Consider the following 18,936-nt stretch of genomic DNA (forward strand, 5'->3'; position numbering starts at 1 on the left):
CCACCTTCTCTAATTATAGCAAATGTAGGTACTTTCTGCTCCCATTTGAGGAGGCAGAATTGCTAGCCTAATTTGGTGAGTTGATATCCTTTTAAAACACAGTGTGAAGTATAATTGCCTGAAAATACTTCAGAGAATGTCACGTGTTTTGTGTTGCTGTGTGGCTTTCTTTCCACTGTGCCATAGGCACCATGCACTGATGGTAGCATGCTGTATAATTATGATTCATGCCTCACCACGATGATAACGCATCCACATCACCTGTGCGACGCAGGTGGTTTGTGTCATGATTTTATTTCTCATTACCGGTCAGCTTCTCCTTTCACAAGGAACAATGTCAAGGTATCAATAACCACAGCACATCTAGGTAATTTGTGATTGGATAAAATTTGATATACCCAAATTCCAACCACTGTATAGATTAGGGTAAAATTGGTCCTGACGAATTGCCAACTGATCATTATTGAATTACCAAAGGCAAGAACCATGTTGACCTTTTTAAAGCTATTATAGATCATTGCGTCTGGTGATAGCCACACCACTTTTAACCAGACAAGTAGACTCACTTAATAAAAATCTCATAAAGAGGACTACTTAGTCTATTTTGTTACATACTCCCTTACACATATCCACTTTCACACACCATTCTACACAACAGGCCCTTCACTCAAACTTCACGTATGGTATTGGGGAAAAAAACAGATAAAGAGCTCCCTGGGTGCCTGTTGGTCATTGCAGAACCAGCCTGAAGAGGAGCATGTCCTATGATGAGGCATGACACCCATTTGGGTGTATGAGGGCACCTTTTCCTAAGGGAGCAGACCCCCTACCGCTCTCCTAGTGTCTGACCTACCCCATATTTGCCACCCTTTTTCTGGAACTGCATACTGTTGTTATTTAAATTTGATCCATAGGAGCATATATGCTGGACCTATAAGCGCTCAAGGTCCCCCTCTTTGTTTTGAGATATTATGGTTCCATGGTAACTCCATATGCTGCGGGGGGCTACCAAAACAAATCATCAAGGACTTATGCCTGTCGTCCGGGACTGTAGTGAAGCTGTGACTGGTGGGTTTAACCACACCGAAGGATCTCCCCCTGTGGTGCAGGAGGACACTCAGGAGGATGATGCGTCCTCGCAGGACTCGGGTCGGGAGCTGAAGGACTGAAGTTCCCCCCGCCAGGCAGGATTTTACTTACCACATCACTGAGAGCTGGAAGCTGCTCCGATCGCTGAAGAGAGTGGCTGCACCACTTCGGAAAGTGTGTCTGCACCTGCCTGATGCTACTGCATGTACTGCAAGTAGTTTGACTTTTCCTAGCAGGATCAGATATTGGGAGTGCCGGTACTGATGGCACCTGCTGTAACACCAAACACTTCCATGTTGCAGGTAAGACTTGACCTCGGGCCCTTGGGGCCCCAGGAGATTCACTGCTAAAGGTGACAGAAATACTGACGAGTCAGAGGGAATCATTTGAGTACTGCCTAATAGTTGAAATCCCTGATGCAGCCACCACTGAATGCTCTGTAACCCTAAACATGTTACACGAAGGAGAGTAGGACAGAGATTTGCCTTACAACTACTAGAGCTCTGACGCCAAGGAGGATTGTGATGTAGCTTCTGAATGTCGCATCTCTTTGCATGCGTAGAGTTAGAATTAAAATACGAATTTTCTTATAAAAACAAGTATTTGGCTGGACATTGATTTATTGTTCGTTCTGTTTGCACTTTGAGTTATGGGTCGTGTTCACTGATCTTTATCTACATCTCTCCTAAGGGGGCCTTGACTGCTCGACCATAGTTACCACTGAGAGTCAAGTGCAGAAGGGGTAGTTGGCCCAGTTGAGTGGGCTCTATAGTAGATCGGACCCCGGGAACATCAGGAGTAAAAGGCCTCAATCACTACTGTTGGGTCCAGTACACCCTGCTTGTCCCTTGCCCCTGTGAAAGCGTTCCTGACAGTACATAATTGCAATTTTCCCAAACTTGCATCAAAAACACACCAGAACCTGTAATTGCAACAATTATTCAGCTATTTACCTGTTTATATAGGAACTCTTTCACTTGCAATCCTCATTATATGATTTAAATCAGTCAATCAATCAATCAGAAGTTTGTTAAGCTCGGCTACTCACCCGTAAGGGTCTCAAGGCGCTAGGGGTAGGGAGGGTGAAGGATCCATTCCATCAAGGAGGAGGTCTGTCGGAGAGCCAGGTTTTGAGGTTTCTTGCGTAGATGGGGAGCGATGTTGTCTGTCTGAGGTGGAGCAGAAGGGCGTTCCAGGCTTTGGCCGCAAGGAAGGAGAAGGAGCGGCCTCCCAATCTGGTCTTTCTGGTGCGGGGGACTATGGCGTAGGAGAGCTGGGCTGATCATAGGGTTCTTTGGGGTGTGTGGCATTTGAGTCGACTGTTCAGGTATGCTGGTCCGGTGCCGTGGAGGGCCTTATGTGCGTGGGTGAGTTTCTTGAAGGTGATTCTCGCCTCGACAGGGAGCCAGTGGAGTGTGCACAGGTGCTGGGAGATGTTGCAGTGTTTTGGCAGGTTCAGGACCTGTCTTGCGGCGACGTTCTGGATGTTCTGTAGCTTGCAGGTGAGGTTTATGTTTATTCCAGCGTAGAGTGCATTGCCGTAGTCGAGTTTGCTGGTGACCAGGGCGTGAGTGACAGTCTTTCTATGTTCGAGGGGGATTAATTTGAAGGTCTTACGAAGGAGGCGGAGGGTGTGGAAGCAAAAGGATGAGACAGAGTTGATCTGGCGGTCCATTTTGAGCTCGGAGTCCAGGATGATTCCCAGGTTGTGTACGTGGTCCGTGGGGGTTGGCGGGTTTCCAAGGGCGGGGGGCCACCAGGTGTCGCACCAGGCATCGGGGTTGGGCCCATGATGGGAACTTCTGTTTTGTTGGTGTCTAGTTGTAGCCAGCTGTTTTTCATCCATTTGGTGACGGCTTCCATGCCTTCTCGAAAATATTAAGAAATATGTCTCTGATACAATCAAGGCAAACACTGTATGCTTTCCTCACAAAGTCAATGCAAGAAAATAGACAACCTACAATAGTTGTATCATTTTAACAAGAGATATTTCAGTATCCTCTCAAAACAATTATTCCAATGTGTCACCTCTGTGTATTGTTCATAAAGAACATTGCATGCTTTTATTCTCTTGTCAGTGTTATTTGTCTTCTCACAGACCTGCCAACTTCAAACAAATGTTCATTTTGTGAGAGGAGAGGTGGTGCTTTGTGCCACGGATTTTAAAAGACACTCCTGCCCTCCTCCCTCTAACTTCCCCATCCCAGAAAAATGCTAAAGATTGCTGAGGCTGCCACCCATTTCCTGGGGTGTTTTCAAAACCCATAAATGCCATCAGCTGCTCAGAGACATCAATGACGAGCTGACAACCCACTCAGTAAAGATGTTTCCAGCTCACCTTCCATTCCATCTTGTGATCTTCGCTCTTCACTGGTTGACCCCTCCTCACTGGGTGACCGCGTGAAATGTCCTGCGACTCATGGCGGTACTCTGTGAATTGGGAGATCTGTAGTCTTCAAACTATTAATTTCTCTGCAACATTGACACATTTCTCCAGGTTTCAGCTTTTGTCTCTGGCACCAAAGTGTCTGCTTTAAATTACAGATCATAACTCAAAGCAGTCATCTGTAAAAATGAGCTGGAGATGGCAAAGGACAGTTATTGTGGTAACGGGAGTCATTTCTTTTTAGTTGTATACATTGATAACATAAAATAAAAGGATTTCTTTATCTTCTTCTGAAAGGTATTTATCTGAGAGAGCATGGTTTTTGTATCCATATGCCAAGAGATATTTCCCTGTGCTAATATTAGGGTAGTCTTTGTGTCTTTTCAAATGTTGATCTATGAAACCGCAGGGGTGAGGATGAAAAGATTTTAAGAGTGAGGAGTTCTAAATCTGTACATAAAATGGCTGCATTAATGCGAGTTGGAACATGGAGCACAAGGGCATATTTAGAGGGAAATGGCAGAGTGCGGCTCTACGAAATTTGGCACTGTGGCAAATTTTGCAGTGCCGCACTCTGCCATTTCCAAAACACAGGGATGCACTGTATTTACAACAATACGGCGCACCCCTGTGTTTTCCCGAGCCCTAGTGCTAAAAAATAACTGCCTAGCGCCAACACTGACACACTTGCACCACAGTGCAAGGGTGCCTGCGTTCCAGGGAATGATTGTTTATGTGCAGGGTGTTGTCCCTTCCTGCACATAAACAATCAATAATTTGTTACTTCTGGAGCTCACATAAAAGTAGCAAATCGTGATTATTTAATAATTATTTACGCCAGTAAGAGACACCTTCCTGCACATAAACAATCATTAATGGCGTTTTGCTCTTTCTAAGTGTGCTGCAGAATGCAGCACACATACTGCAAGCCAAACAAGGAGAAATAAAATATTCCTCCTCGTTTCGCCATTCTAACAACTGCTATTGCATTGCGCTAGTTTATGGCGCAGCCTCAAAATTACAGATCCTTGTAAATCCAGGGCAGCATCAAACAGCAATGGTGCAGGGCGTTCCATTGGCACGATCCCCAATGTTAATATGCTCCCCAGTCTATAATGATAGCCGTGCCACAGAAGGTAGGCACTGGAAGCAGGGAGTTTTTCCACATGGGCCAGTTTCAAATGAGAAGGTTTAGGGGATACATACAGGGAATTATATCTGAGCAGTGACGCATCAAAAAGTCTGCATTAGGGATTTGTGTACAAAGCTGTTTTGCAAACACACAGGGTTTATTATCACAAATGTATTTTCTTTATGTACAAAAGCCCTTTTATAAGTCCAAAAATTATTTCAGACTCATAAAAGGACTTTTGTGATACTTTCGCAAATAGTAATGCCGGTCTCCCTCCTATTTCTGATTAGATGCAGGATTTATTAATAATTTACGACCATAATTGGAGTGTAAAATCGCTGACAATGTTGGGCCAGATGTATTTAGAATCCCGTTTGCAATTTCCTGATTGCGAATGTTAGCGATTCACAATTAGGAAATCACAAACGGCGATGTACAAGGACACTGCCTTTGTGACTATTAGGACGCTGGCAAACGGTACTCATGGCGTCGTCTTGCAGATCACGATTTTATCAAGGAGGACTATCTTGCCTACGATTAGTTAACTGCCATCAATGCGGTATACTATAATTCATTTTTATCGTGAACTGCTACTAACCCAGTATCAGATCGTTTATCTAGGTCTGTTTTTACAAATCCAATGTTCATATATGAACACACATCAGATACTTAGAGGTGGTTACTACGGCACCATACCTTTTCAAATAGTCGTGACACATTTTAAGGTTTTAATTTACAAAAGAAAGTGATTGAAGACATCTCTTCTAGAAAGTTCTTTATATCAACCCCTATATAGATAACGTTTTGTGTGGCTATTCCTGACGAAGGAGTGTTTCACGCCGAAACGCGCGAAGACTTATTTTCCAATTGCCACATTATTATGTTTTTATATTATATTTTTATTTTAGTGAGAGTGTATGTTTAGTATAAGTTAGACAAATCACGATTATGATAATAATATTTGTGTTTTTAACCTATTAATGTAATGATATGATTACAATCTTGAACATTTGTTATTAAATTTAGCATTTTTATCGTTTGGTCACCAGGTACCTCCAGTAAGCGCCACAGAGCTGCGTTGCAGAGAGGTGAAAAAGGGGCGTGGCCTCTCACCACCTCTCTGCAACGCAGCTCTGTGGCGCTTACTGAAGGTACCTGGTGGGCTAGTTGGCCCCCAGGGACCCTCAGTATTCAAGGGGACTTAATCCCTCAACTTAGAACACGCCATGGGGCATGTTTGCAGAGTGCTGTAGGGAGGGGGCGGGGCCTCCGGCGAGTTGCTGGTTTCTTTTTTCTTTTTCTTCTTCTTATTTTATGGGTGGAGGGCTTTGTGGCCCCCCTTCTCTGGGCCACTTTTGGCCCCAGGGACCCCATCTCCCGGGGCCTGAGCATTAGCTATTTTTTTTTAAAACAAACTGGAAGGGGGCCACGTGGCCCCCTTTCTCTAGCCACTATTGGCCCCGGGGACACCATCCCCTGGGGCCTGGCCTGGTTTATCTATTCATTTATTTAATATTTGTGGGGAGGAGGGGCCATGTGCCCCCCCCTCCCCTGGGCCATTTATGGGGCCTGGCCTAGTTTATTTATTTATTTAAAGTTTCGCATGAGGGTCCCACTTCTGGCCCTACAGATCCCATCACCTGGGACCTGGCCTGACCATTGGGGACCGTGGGGGGAACCCCAATGCCCCTACAGTCCCGCCGGCTCCCTGCCTCCTGCGGGAGCCGGCATTGCTTTTGCACAAGGGAAGCTACTGACATGGAGCTCCTCTTGTGCAAAAGAAATTCTGCTTTGGTTTTTGGAAGCGAGAGCAGGTTTACTGCTCTTGCTCCCAAAAACCAAAGCAGAGTTTGCTATGACATAGCAAACGGCAATGTCCCAGAGGTGGGCACCCCGGGACATTGCAGGAGCTGCCCGGGGGGGTGGCGGTCCCCAGGGCCATCAAGAACTCCTGGAGGGGGGCCACGTGGCCCCCCTTCCATCAACTACAAAGCCCCGGGGAGGTGGTGGTCCATGGGGCGTGGAGGGGCCCACAAGGCACCCCCATTAATAAAGAAAGCCCGGGTAGGTGGCGGTTCCTGGGGCTTCGGGGGGGCCGCGAGGCCCCCTCGCACTTACTTAGGCATGCCCCGGGGAGGTGGTGGTCCACGGGGCAGCATGGGGGGCCGTGAGAACAACGCATTCAATAAACTAAGCCCCGGGAGATGGTTGTCCCCGGGGCTGTGGAGGCCCCCACGGGCACCCGCTAATTAATTAGGCATTGCCCCCGGGACCTGGCCCAACCGGGGGCTTAAGAATAACGATGCGCGGGAGCACCCGCTTCGTTTTTTAATTTTCTCGGGCAGATTTGCGCACCCAGTGCGAATTCGGACAATTTTCTTTTTTAAAAATGCTTTCTTTGGCCCTGGGGGTCCTTGTGAGACCCCCTCAGCAGGCCTAGGGGGTCAGGGTGTTTCTACCCTGCCCCCTTTTCTTGTTTTTAACCTTTATTTCATTGTTTTCTTGTGACTCAGTTCTACCGAGTCACAAGATGGCTGCCAACACTTCCTGGTTTGGAGTGTTGACAGCCAATCAGAGTGAAACGCGTGCGCGGGAGGGTTCGCGAACCCTCCTCGGTGCTCAGATATTGATATTTTGATTTTTTTAATTTCTCAGGAACTACTTAACGGATTTATACCATTTACAAAAAGATCTCTTTCTAAACCAAAGGCTACCTTCTTGCCAAATTTGGTGTAATTTCGTTCAGCAGTTCGGACTGTAGCCGTGTCTAAAATTGCCTATGGAAATTAACATGCGGAACACATGTTGTGGGACCCCCCTTTTTACTCAGCTCCCACTTGACGAATCACCCCGAAACTTTCAAGACAGTAGCTGACCAGAGCAGCCCATTAGTTTTGAAAATTGCGCGAAGATTCGTCAACCGGCGCCAAAGATATTGGCAAAAGGAAAAACGCTTTTTTAATAGAAACGAGGTCCTAACTATAACTCCCTACTGGCAACTGCCAGTAGATAATATATGTGTGTTCGGATGGAATTGGGGCACAATAGGCTGGTATGACATCCTTTGTGTGTGAGCTGAGCCAGGGCGTTTGAAGCACACGTGTGGTAGGGTCACTGCCCATCTTGACATCACCCAAAACCTTCAATGTGATACTGTCCAGGAGGAAAAACACAAGGCTAACTGCCAACTACACATAGTCATGTGACCCAGGAACAGGCTTCAGGCACCACATGGTTAGCACAAGAAAATGCAAAGTTTCTAAAAGTGGTATTTTCAGAATTGGGACTTAAAATCTGACTTTACTAGTAAAGAGGATTTTAAATTGCAACTCCTTGAACACCAAACATGACTTTCCTACCTGCTCCCAATCAAAATGTATCACTTAATAAATGTAATAAGGTAACTCAAAGTTTTCCTATGGGAGAGTTAGGCCTAAGAGAATTTTACTACCAGGACACGTAAAACTTTAAACTACATGTTCAACTTTTTAAATACGGTGCGACCTGCCACATGGGCTGTTTAGTGCTTACCATAGGGTAGGTTTATATGTATTAAAAGGAAGATTTAGGTCTGGAAAAAGGTTTGTGTTGCTAGGTTGAAATGGCAGTTAAAACATGCCCACACAGGCTGCAATAGCAGGCCAGAAACATGTTTCAAAGGCTATTTAAGTGGGTGGCACAATTAGTGCTGCAGACCCACTAGCAGCATTTAATTTACTGGCCTTGGGTACATGTAGTGGGACTTACAAGTTAATTAGATGTGCCAATTCTGTGTCAATTTAACCACATTCAAGGTACAGAGCACATGCACTTTAGCACTGGTTAGCAGTGGTAAAGTGCTCAGAGTTCTAAAAGCCAGCTAAAATGAATTCGGCAAAAATAGTAGGAGTAAGGCAAAAGGTTTGGGGGAAGACCACTCCAAGGCTGACAGATCTAAGAGGCCTCCTTTGAAAATTATATCCAGAGGCTTGGGGCAGACAAGAGACCCTTGTGTTTATTTTATGTGCTGGAATTGTTCAGTAATTATATTTAAACGTTTTGCAATCTTGAACTCAAAGGTGCAAACTCGAGAGCACAGTAGATGCTTTGTGATCACTAGCATTGCATGTGTATTTCGAGTTACAATTAGCTGGCCATAAATATGTATCTATCTGTAAACCTGGTGGTTCGGAAACTTTTAATGGATGCTTCCCACACAGAAACATGAACAGGCTTGTTTCCCTTCTTCTTCATTCTATGTTATTTAAGTTCCAGAATCCCCTAAGCCTGGAGGGAATACAGAAGCTGTCCACCCAAAGCATCTACCTGAAGGTTCCATATGATGTGGAGGACTGCAGTGAGTGACTATCACAATAGAAGGAGAGCACAGGTTGTTCTTTTCATAAACCCCTCTCAAAAGAGAAACTACTTTTCTTCCTGGCTGGTTAGATTTTGAACATTAGTGAAATTCACACACATTGATGGGTATGAGCCTGCCGTCTGACTTCAAAAACATGGAAATATGAGCTGTGCCATCTCTCCAGCTTACGGAACCTCTTTTGGAAACAAACCTGCATGAACCCAGCTTCTTGGTGTCCTTCCAAAAAATTGAGTTGATTGCCAGATGGTTCCTCCTCACTCCAAACAAGCTGGAAGCCACGCTGAAGATTTATTATTTTTTTTACATTTTATTTATTAAAAGAGTTACAGATAATAGACATTTTGACCAGGTGTCCCCCTCTACACATGTGTACAATAATATCCTTAAGCATCTAACAGTGATGCCGATTTAAGAGCATAGGAAAGTAACATTCATTATCTTGAGTTTTACAATACTAATGGTGACATTGTATTACAGGAAAATGGGGACAGTCTGTAGTATGGGGTGTTTGGTATTGCGCGCCGGGTAGAGTGTTAGGCGCGCGATGCTGCTAGGTGATGTTGGTAATGTATTGGTGTTCTTTTGAATACAGCTCGGGGCATGGCGTTCGACTCACGGGCGTTCCGATGGTATTAGGTCAGTTGCCGTCTGGACGTCTAAGTGAGCGGGCGCTCATGCTACGGGTGGAGTGTTTCTATGAACTTAATAAACCTTTAAGAGCTTACCACGATACTGTCGTGCTTATTACATCTGGCGACGATTGGGATTTGCTCCACCCACCGGACCACGCAGATTTTGAGGGCGTTCTTCAGGAAACTCGACTTCGGAAGTTTGAGGATCGTTGAGATCGCTGCCATCGATTTCGACGTTTGCTGTGCCTTCGACGATTGCCGTGTCTTCAAAGGTTGCTGTGGTGAGGTACAGGCATACAGAGGTACAGGCATACGGAGCTAAAGTGTTCGAGCGCTCCTCGCGCATGGCTGAGTGGGAGTATTTGAGTCCCCACGCATGCGCATAACTGTTCGCCGGACTTCTCACCCTCTAGGTGACGTCAGCGCGCGATTAGCGCGGCGCCATCTTGGATTGGGATTGAAAAAGTTTGCAACTCTGCCGGTACAAAGGGGAAACCGGTCATTTACTGCCTGCGTGTCGGATTCGACGACACGCACGTCATTTTAGATATTGGTTTTGAAGATTCCTTCCTACTTCGACGATACACACGTCATTTAATCCTCCCATACTGTGTGTTTCGGAGCCAGTCTGCGACGATACACACGTCATAACTGGTGATATTGATTTAAATTCACCGCACATTCAGGGAGACTGTGCTATTTTCATTTTACAACGATTTCGAGAATACTGGAGAGGCATAAATGTATTTATTTATTTTTTTATTTTTTATTTTTAAAAAAAAAATGTCTACAAGCAACCAACAAAGTAACCTCAGTTTTACTCAACCACCACCCTTTTTAAGCAAACCTGGTAGTCCGCCCATCATCTGGTTGGAATGGTTTAGACTTTTCGAAAACCATTTGGTGGCCATAGATGCCGACAGTTATTCTCCTGCACGCAAATTTGCTATACTTTTTGGTTGCCTGGGTCAAGCGGCACAAAGAATTTTTTCATAGCATTGTTCCTATTCCTCCACCAGCCGCTCAGTCCGAATCTAATCGGGTGGAAGGATTTAGCCCGAATGGGGTTGTATTTGGTTCCGGGCGATGAGAACCCGATTAAACTTGGAAAGATGCCCATTTGTGATATCAAAACGATAGAGACAGATAATGACAATGAGGTACAAGAGTTGCTCAAGGAATTCAAACTGGTTTTTAGAGAGATAGTAGGGAAAGTTAAGGGGGTGGAGCACCATATCAAGCTTGTTCCGGGTGCACAACCCGTTACCCACAAGGTTCGCTCGGTACCTATGAGTGTTCGTGAGGACCTTAAACTTATGCTAAAAAACTTACGTGAGCAGAATATTATAACCCCGACGGATTCTTCTCAGTGGGTGGCTCCCATCGTGGTCGCTCGAAAAAAATCGGGCGAAATTAGGCTTTGCGCTGACTTGCGCACCCTCAATAAGAATATTGTGGTGGACTGCCACCCGCTGCCCAGAATTCACGAGTTACTAGCAAATCTAGGTGGCGCAAAGTGGTTTTCATTGATCGATCTTAGATCTGCGTACCACCAAGTGCCATTGTCAAAGGAATCTCAAGAGCTTACCACCTTTGTGACACCATATGGGGCGTATAAATTCCTTCGTCTTCCGTTTGGGTTGGCATCTGCAGGGAGCGTTTTTCAAAAGTTAATGGATACCCTGTTCGAGGGGATTGTGGGGGTCCAGGCATACTTGGACGACATCTGAATTTATGCCAAGTCTCGTGTTGAGCACGGTAAAGTTTTGAGGGAGGTCCTGACCGTTCTTGAGTCCAGAGAAATGACCGTAAGGGCAGACAAATGCAAGTTTGCGGTACAAGAGTTGGAATATTTAGGACACTTGGTATCTGAGAATGGAATTAAACCCAAGTTCTCTGTGATTAGAGCAATTGAGGAAGCTAGAGCCCCAAGTGACAAGGACGCTTTATGTTCGTTTCTGGGGTTGGCAGAGTACTACGCTAGGTTTGTGCCTAATTATGCGCAGTTGGTAGAGCCGATGCGTGAGTTGCTTAAAAAGGGGCGCAGTTTCAAATGGAATGATGACTTGGAATCAGCGTTTAAAAACGTTAAAAAGCTGATTGTATCTGCTCAGGCTTTGTTTGCCTTTAGGGACGATTGCGTATCCCTTATAACTGTAGATGCCAGTATGTCTGGGTTAGGAGCGGTGTTGAGTCAGAGGGTAAACGGACGTGAACAGACTGTGGCATTTGCTTCCCGGTCTTTGAAAAAATGTGAAAGATTGTACAGCACAATAGAGAGGGAAGCACTAGCGTGTGCGTGGGCCATTCATAAGTTCAGAATGTATATTTGGGGATTGATAACGGACCATAAGCCTTTGGTGTATATTTTTAACAATATCAATTCGTCCAGCATGTCAGCTAGGTTGATGCGTTTGGTTTCCAAAGTTCAAGAATTTAATTTCTCGGTTAAACATATCCCTGGTGGGAAGAATTTTAGAGCGGACTGTTTGTCTAGGCTGCCAATGGAGAAGGATGATGAAGATGATGTGATGTTGGATGATGTAGAATGTGTGGCGGTGGTGAATGCGATTCAGGTGTGTGATTCGGTTTTGTCAGAGAGTGCGTGGAAAGACGCATGTGACTCGGACGCAACACTTAGGAAGGTGGTTGAGTATTCATCAAGTACATGGCCTGACTCTAGGAATCTAGTCGGAGATCTTAGGGTTTTCGCTCAGGTGGCGAGTGAATTGTCAGTTGAAAATGGGGTTGTTCTGCGGGGTGACAAGTTTGTTCCTCCATGCGATTTGCGTCCTATGATTATAAATAACGCCCATGCTGGTCATCTAGGGTCCACTAAAACTGCTATGAAGATTAAGCAGCATTATTGGTGGCCCGCAATAGACGCACAGGTGAAATCTACTATCGACAACTGCCCTGAGTGCTTATTGTCAGATAAGCATTGGCGTACGTTGAAAACCCCACTCCATCCTACTGAATTCCCGGGTGCCCCTTGGGAAAAAATTGGTCTGGATTTTTCTGGACCCTACTCTGTGCTTAATCAGGATAAAAAAATCATTTTATTGGCAGTGGATTATTTTTCAAAATGGATGTATTATAGTTTCATTGAATCTCCAGATACGGAGTCAACTTTGACGTTTTTAAGGAACATCTTTTCAATCGAGGGTGCTCCAAAGGTTATTGTCACTGACAATGGCACACATTTTGTGTCGGAAAAGATGTGTACATTTTTGAAACAGCTTGATGTAAAACATCTTAGGGTGGCACTGTATTCTCCAACTTCCAACGGATTGGTTGAAAGGGGGAATAAAATTGTAAAAGAGGGCATTCAGACTGCTCTGGCGGCTGGTTTGGATGTGAATGCATTTCTAGTGGAAAAATTGTGGAGTTACAATACCTCCCCTCACTGTACAACCGGAGTATCACCTTTTTCGTTATTAAGAGGTAGAGAAGCTCACACGTCTCTATTTCCGTCTTGGTTAAAAGAGAGGTCTGTTGAAAAAAGGATAGATATTAAGGATGTTGCAAAGAGGGTTTACTCTAAGCAGTTGCTGATGAAGGAAAATTTTGAAAAAAGGGGACACCCAATAATGGAAGATGTAGTTGTGGGGGATTGGGTCCTGATCAGGAAACCAACTAGAGTGAAGAAAGGGGAATCAAGGTTTTTAAGACCAGAAAGAGTGTGCAATGTAAGTAAGGGGGCCGCTTTTGTAGGAAATAAAGGGTGGTGGAATAAAAGGCAGCTCGTTAAGATTTCTGATATACAAGCCAATATCTTGTTGAAGAGACAGGATAACGAGGGTGATGAACTTCACTGGGGGCATTGGTTAGAGCTGAATAAGCCCCAGTCTGGTACATGTGCTCGGTCTGATGAAGTTCAAAATTCTCATGACACACAGTCTTATCAAAGTGTAGTGAGATCTCTATGTCCAAATAAACTTACATACCATGACCTTTGGAGCTCGCATAACCCATTTCTGAACTCATATATGACAATTGTTCCCCTAAGTTTAATATAGAAATCTGTCAATCATTCTCAGTTGTCATCTCAATACAAGTTTTCCACTTCTCCTGTCTCTTTACCTATTAAGCAGATTTGGTATGGGCCCCAGTAATTCCTGGGTTAGCCCCTGGGTGGAGGTAGATCACTATACATATCGGATTTTTACAGTAAACTATATCTGCGTGCCAGGACCTTAAAGTCAGCGCTGGTCCATGAGCCCAAAACATTGCCACTCAACGTTTGGCTAACAGGAGACCAATAGCAACCAATCTGCTAAACCCTTTATCAGCATATAGGTCATAACACAGCAATGCCAACATTGGGTCAGGCTCCAATGTGGCCCCAGTAATGGCTTCCAATTCATGGAAAATTGCGCACCAACATTCTTGCACTCCAAACCAATGGCCAGCAACAAGCATGAACACAGCCATGCTGAAAATGTACTGCCCTTCCCTGCTACTGGATTGATTGTCTTTGCATCACCTCATGAATCTTTCAAACTCCACTAATTTCAGTTTTGCTGTACACCACATAGAGACATTGAGATTCTGCCAATTGTGTTCTTATTTCACAATCTGTTCTAACATGTTCTTTGAGTCACTTGACTCAGTTCAGAGAACACAAACCATTGCATTCTCTGAATTGGGGTGATTCACTTCTTGCTGCTGCATGCATTACTTTTGTCCTCTGATCAGGCATCTCAAGCTTCACTGTGATGGTGCCTGCCTCTGGGATTCTCAGTCCATGGCCTGTGTCAAGATTATCATTGCTTTGATAATTTTCACTACATTGTCCATTACTACACTTAGCACATCTGTTTGAAGGAATCCATAGAGCATGGCCACCAAGCCTTTCCCTTATGCAAGTGTTGGAAAACCTATGACTATGGTTCTGTTTGACCTCAGCCCGATTCCCAGGTTCTCTGCCTCAATCTTCAATCTTGACTTAACTGAAAATACTTTATCAAATAGTTTGCCATTCTGAAGCTCCTCCTCACAACAAGATTGTTTGATAGTGTTAATTTTGTCATGCCCTACTCCCAGGGTTTTACTTTGTTTTCAGTGCCTGAGATCCTAGAGACCTCAAAATAGATCTCCAGTTTTAGCCTTCTATGATCCATGGCAGTCATTATTGTTGTTAACTTTGTTATGGAATCCATACAAAGGCGCACATTTACAAGCTCCTTTCGCCACCGGAGCATCACTTTTTTATGCTCCGGTTGCACAGCACCATTTCACATATTTACAAGGTGGCACAAAGCCACTTAACTGTGCTTAACGTCACCTTGTAAATATGCCCCTTTTCGCAGCAGTCTGCAGCAGCAAAGGGGCGTTCCTCCTATTGCTTTTTGATGCTGCCCAAGATTTACAATGCAGGGGCAGCTCCAAAAGCGAAGGCCCGGTAATACCTGGTCTTGGAATCGTGATACAAGGAGAAAGAGAAAATTGCCATGAATTATTTTTATGTGCAGGAAGGTGTCTCTTCTTGCACATAAACAATTGCCCCAGCAGTGCATGAACCCTTGCAACATGGCACGAGAGTGACTGTGCTGGCTCTAGTCAGCTACTTTTAGAGTCAGCGCTAGGAGAAATGCAGGGGTGCGCCATATTTTTAAAATACGGCGCATCCCTGGGTTTTAAAAATGTCAGAGCGTGGCATTGCCACATTTGGCGTAACACAACGCTCTGGCATTTGTTAGCAAATATCCCTCTGAGAGTCTTACACTTTTATAGAAGGACTATAAGTAACGTTATCCACTGCCCAGTTTTTCAAGTGAGGGCCTGGTAGTAGAACACAGCTGCTTGGAAAAATACTTTTTTCTGCTCAACAGCCATAGATTTATATTCTTTCAGGGTTTATATTATGTAGAAATTTGGAGATAAAATATCCCACCATGTCAGATAGTGCATGCTTGTCCAAAAACCCAGATGGGCAAAGTCGTGCACTCCCTCAGCCTCCAATCAACATCCGTGGGCTATGATGTGTGGAGCAGGGCTCTTTTGTGTGTATTTCATGTTAAATATAATACTGGCCTGATTGGTTTAGTGCATGCTAATTTGACTGTGCTACTGATTACAGATTATTTGCCAAGAGGTGAAAGGCCTGAAAAGCAAAAAGCAGGCTAACTTATTTTATTCTTGCAGCTGATTGTATGCTGGGAATGCAATGTTTCTTTCTAAATCATGCTAACATGACAGAGAAGTAAAATTCCCATTCTGTTGTGTATGCATTTTTTGTGAACGTAGCAGCCAAGGGGATAGCTACAAAGGAGATTACCTTGTACACTTTTTTAACAAGACGCATATTTCAAACAGCACATTCTGCCAATACCTGATAAATGACACAGCAGCCAAGCATGAGAACAGGGAGATGTGATAAAATATGATTGAGGCATCCTTGACCGTTGCCTAATTTACCTAAGTATTTCTGTTTAAAATACTTACAGTCTAACTAATGCATTTTTTAGAAGCATAACAAAGTAAATATTTATGCAGGGAAATACCAAATAATATAAGTGTATATTGATTTCAGGGGTGCAGGGCTGGATGTCATTTATATGAACTGTTGATAAGAAACTCTCTGACAGATTTGCTTGACTCATAACACAGCCCATCCATTTGAGTCTAACTCAGTATTGGTTAAGTGAGAGACACTAGCCAGTTCTCCTTTGTTCCAAAAATGCTATATTCACCATTTGAAGCTATGGGGATCTATTTGGTCCGGTATAAAAAAAAAAATGTGAGGTCCTGCGGTAATCTCTCTTTGGAAAATGTAGTAAATATGGCAGGTTACCATTAATTACTATTACCCTTTTCCATCCCAATATATATTTTCGAGTTGACAAATCTTTGCCACCGTATTATGACCAAAAGAGCTCCTTCATAAACACAGGCAAGCAATTCAAATATAAATACATATTTTTGTCAATAATGAGAGTTTGAGAGTAGTTGAAAGGATTTTATTTATTTTGATTATATAATTAAAGATAGAGGTTTCTCTGAGTCTTTATTGATTAGTCAAATATCAATCAGGTTAGAGAATTGATAATAGAAAAATATAGTTAGTGCAAATCATATTATAATAAACATACAGCACGTTCCATTAAGGAAAGGATCCCTATTCTAAGAAATGGGCACAAATGGTGCTGGTCAGAACCCATGAAGAGTTCAAATATAAAGGTAAGAGTGAGATTAGCATGAAGCTAATAAACCAATAATTGATAATTGCAGAGTTGCACATAAAGAGAAAATAAACCATAAAGCAAATAAGCACTGGTAAAGGCAATTAGTCAAAGCAGAAAGCTTAGGGTTTCAATACATGTCACAGGGACAAAAAGCATGTTGTTGTGCTCTGCAGCTTTGCCTCCCCCCCCTCTTCAGCTCTTTCTGTTCTGTCTGCTCTGAATCAGAGTCTATTCTGCGCTCATCTAAGACAGTCTTCTCCCCTCTAGTCCTGGTCCTGTTCTGAAACTCCTAAACTAGGCACACGTTTATAAATGTGTAAATGTTGCAAAACATATGGGGCCAGATGGAGGTAGTGATTTAGCGATCGCAAACGCTGAAAAATCACTGAATTTCCACATTTGCGATCGCTAAAACCCCATGCATAATGTAGAGGCAGAAACACCGACTCGCAAAATAGGAAACCACTAAAACCAATGGAATGAACCTAGCGATTCCTTATTTAGCAATTATGCCACACCGACTTACTATTTATTGAATCGCTAAATACGGAATTGCTAAATAAAGTCGCAGAACAATGTACCTAAAATCACTAATACCGATTCCACTAAAAATCGCTAAATAAGAGTCGCAAATTATCACTAACTCAAAGCAGGTGGTAACCAGGTGCACAGCATATAAACAGCCCCAGAATGCATCTGCGTGAACACAATGGCGGCCCTCTATGTCATTGCAAGGCGGATACAGATACAAGCTGCAGCTCAAAGGATCTGGAGACGACAGGAATGCCAATACAGATGCATCACACTATTCCAACTCACAGAGGCAGAAATCCATGAGAGGTACAGGCTACACCCAACCACCATCCTGGACCTGATACATGACCTGCACCCACTCCTGGAGCACCAGACACCAAGGGCGTACGCAATACCACCACATGTGCAGGTCCTCTGTTGCCTGCACCTACTAGCATCCGGCAGTTACCAGAGGGTAATAGCTGTGGCTGGTGGTGTCTCACAGAGTTGTCTGTCACATTTTTTCCACAAAGTCCTGGATGCCATGATGCAAAGAATGCACCACACATACGGTTCCCCAGCACACAGTCGGAACTGCACAAGACAAAGATGGACTTTTATCAGAATACACTGTTCCCACATGTAATAGGGTGCATTGACGGGACCCAAATACCAATATGCCCCCCCGCTGCTCCTGAGTACATCTACCGTAACCTCAAATCAACACATTCAATCAACGTACAGGTCATATGTGATGCAGCCCACATCATTACCGACATCCTAGCAAAATGTCCAGGGAGCACGCATGATTCCTACATCTTCAGGAACAGTGGGATCTATACCCGTCTAGCTGGGGGTGAATTTGGAGAAGGCTACCTGCTAGGTAAATAAATGTGACACACCCTGATGTCTACCTTTGATGTATCTATTGGTGACTGCGAATAATCTTTCTTCCTTTAACACCTAGGTGATAGCGCATATGCGGTGCGAGCATTCATCCTGACTCTATACCTCAACCCATATACCCCAAGTGAAAGGCGATTCAATGTTGCACATAAATCAACAAGGAATGTGGTGGAGCATACATTCGGACTCCTCAAAAGCAGGTTCCGTTGCCTGCACAAAAGTGGAGGTGCATGGCAGTACAGCCCTGTGACCTGCTGCAAAATAATAGCAACATGTGCCATGCTGCATAACCTGGCTACAAGGAAAGGAACACCCGTGGAACTGACTGAATCAGAGGAAGAGGATTGTCCACAGCCACAGCACAGCGCAGCAGTAGTCGCAGCAGCACCACATGGGAGACACAGACGGGCTGAGATCACACACAACTATTACTGAGTAAGTAATGAGACAAAGCGAGGTACTACAATAGCGTGATGGTGTTTAATTGACCTTCAGTCAGGCAATAGGACAGCACGCCGCCACACCATGATGGCCTCACAGTGCCTCAACAACCCCAACATGGCATAGATACTCCCCATGCAATGTTCACAACCCCATCATCTTTTCAGATGGGTTACTTCACCGATCTACCAATGCCAGGCGATGCCTGGTTTATTTTTTGTGCCCACGTGCAGCACAGCTGCGTTCACTAGGCACACTGTCCTCCCTAGTGGTCTGTCCTGCGTCTAGCC

Source organism: Triturus cristatus, chromosome 2_2 (genome assembly GCF_964204655.1).
Source record: "Triturus cristatus chromosome 2_2, aTriCri1.1, whole genome shotgun sequence".
In the NCBI taxonomy this organism is placed as follows: domain Eukaryota; kingdom Metazoa; phylum Chordata; class Amphibia; order Caudata; family Salamandridae; genus Triturus; species Triturus cristatus.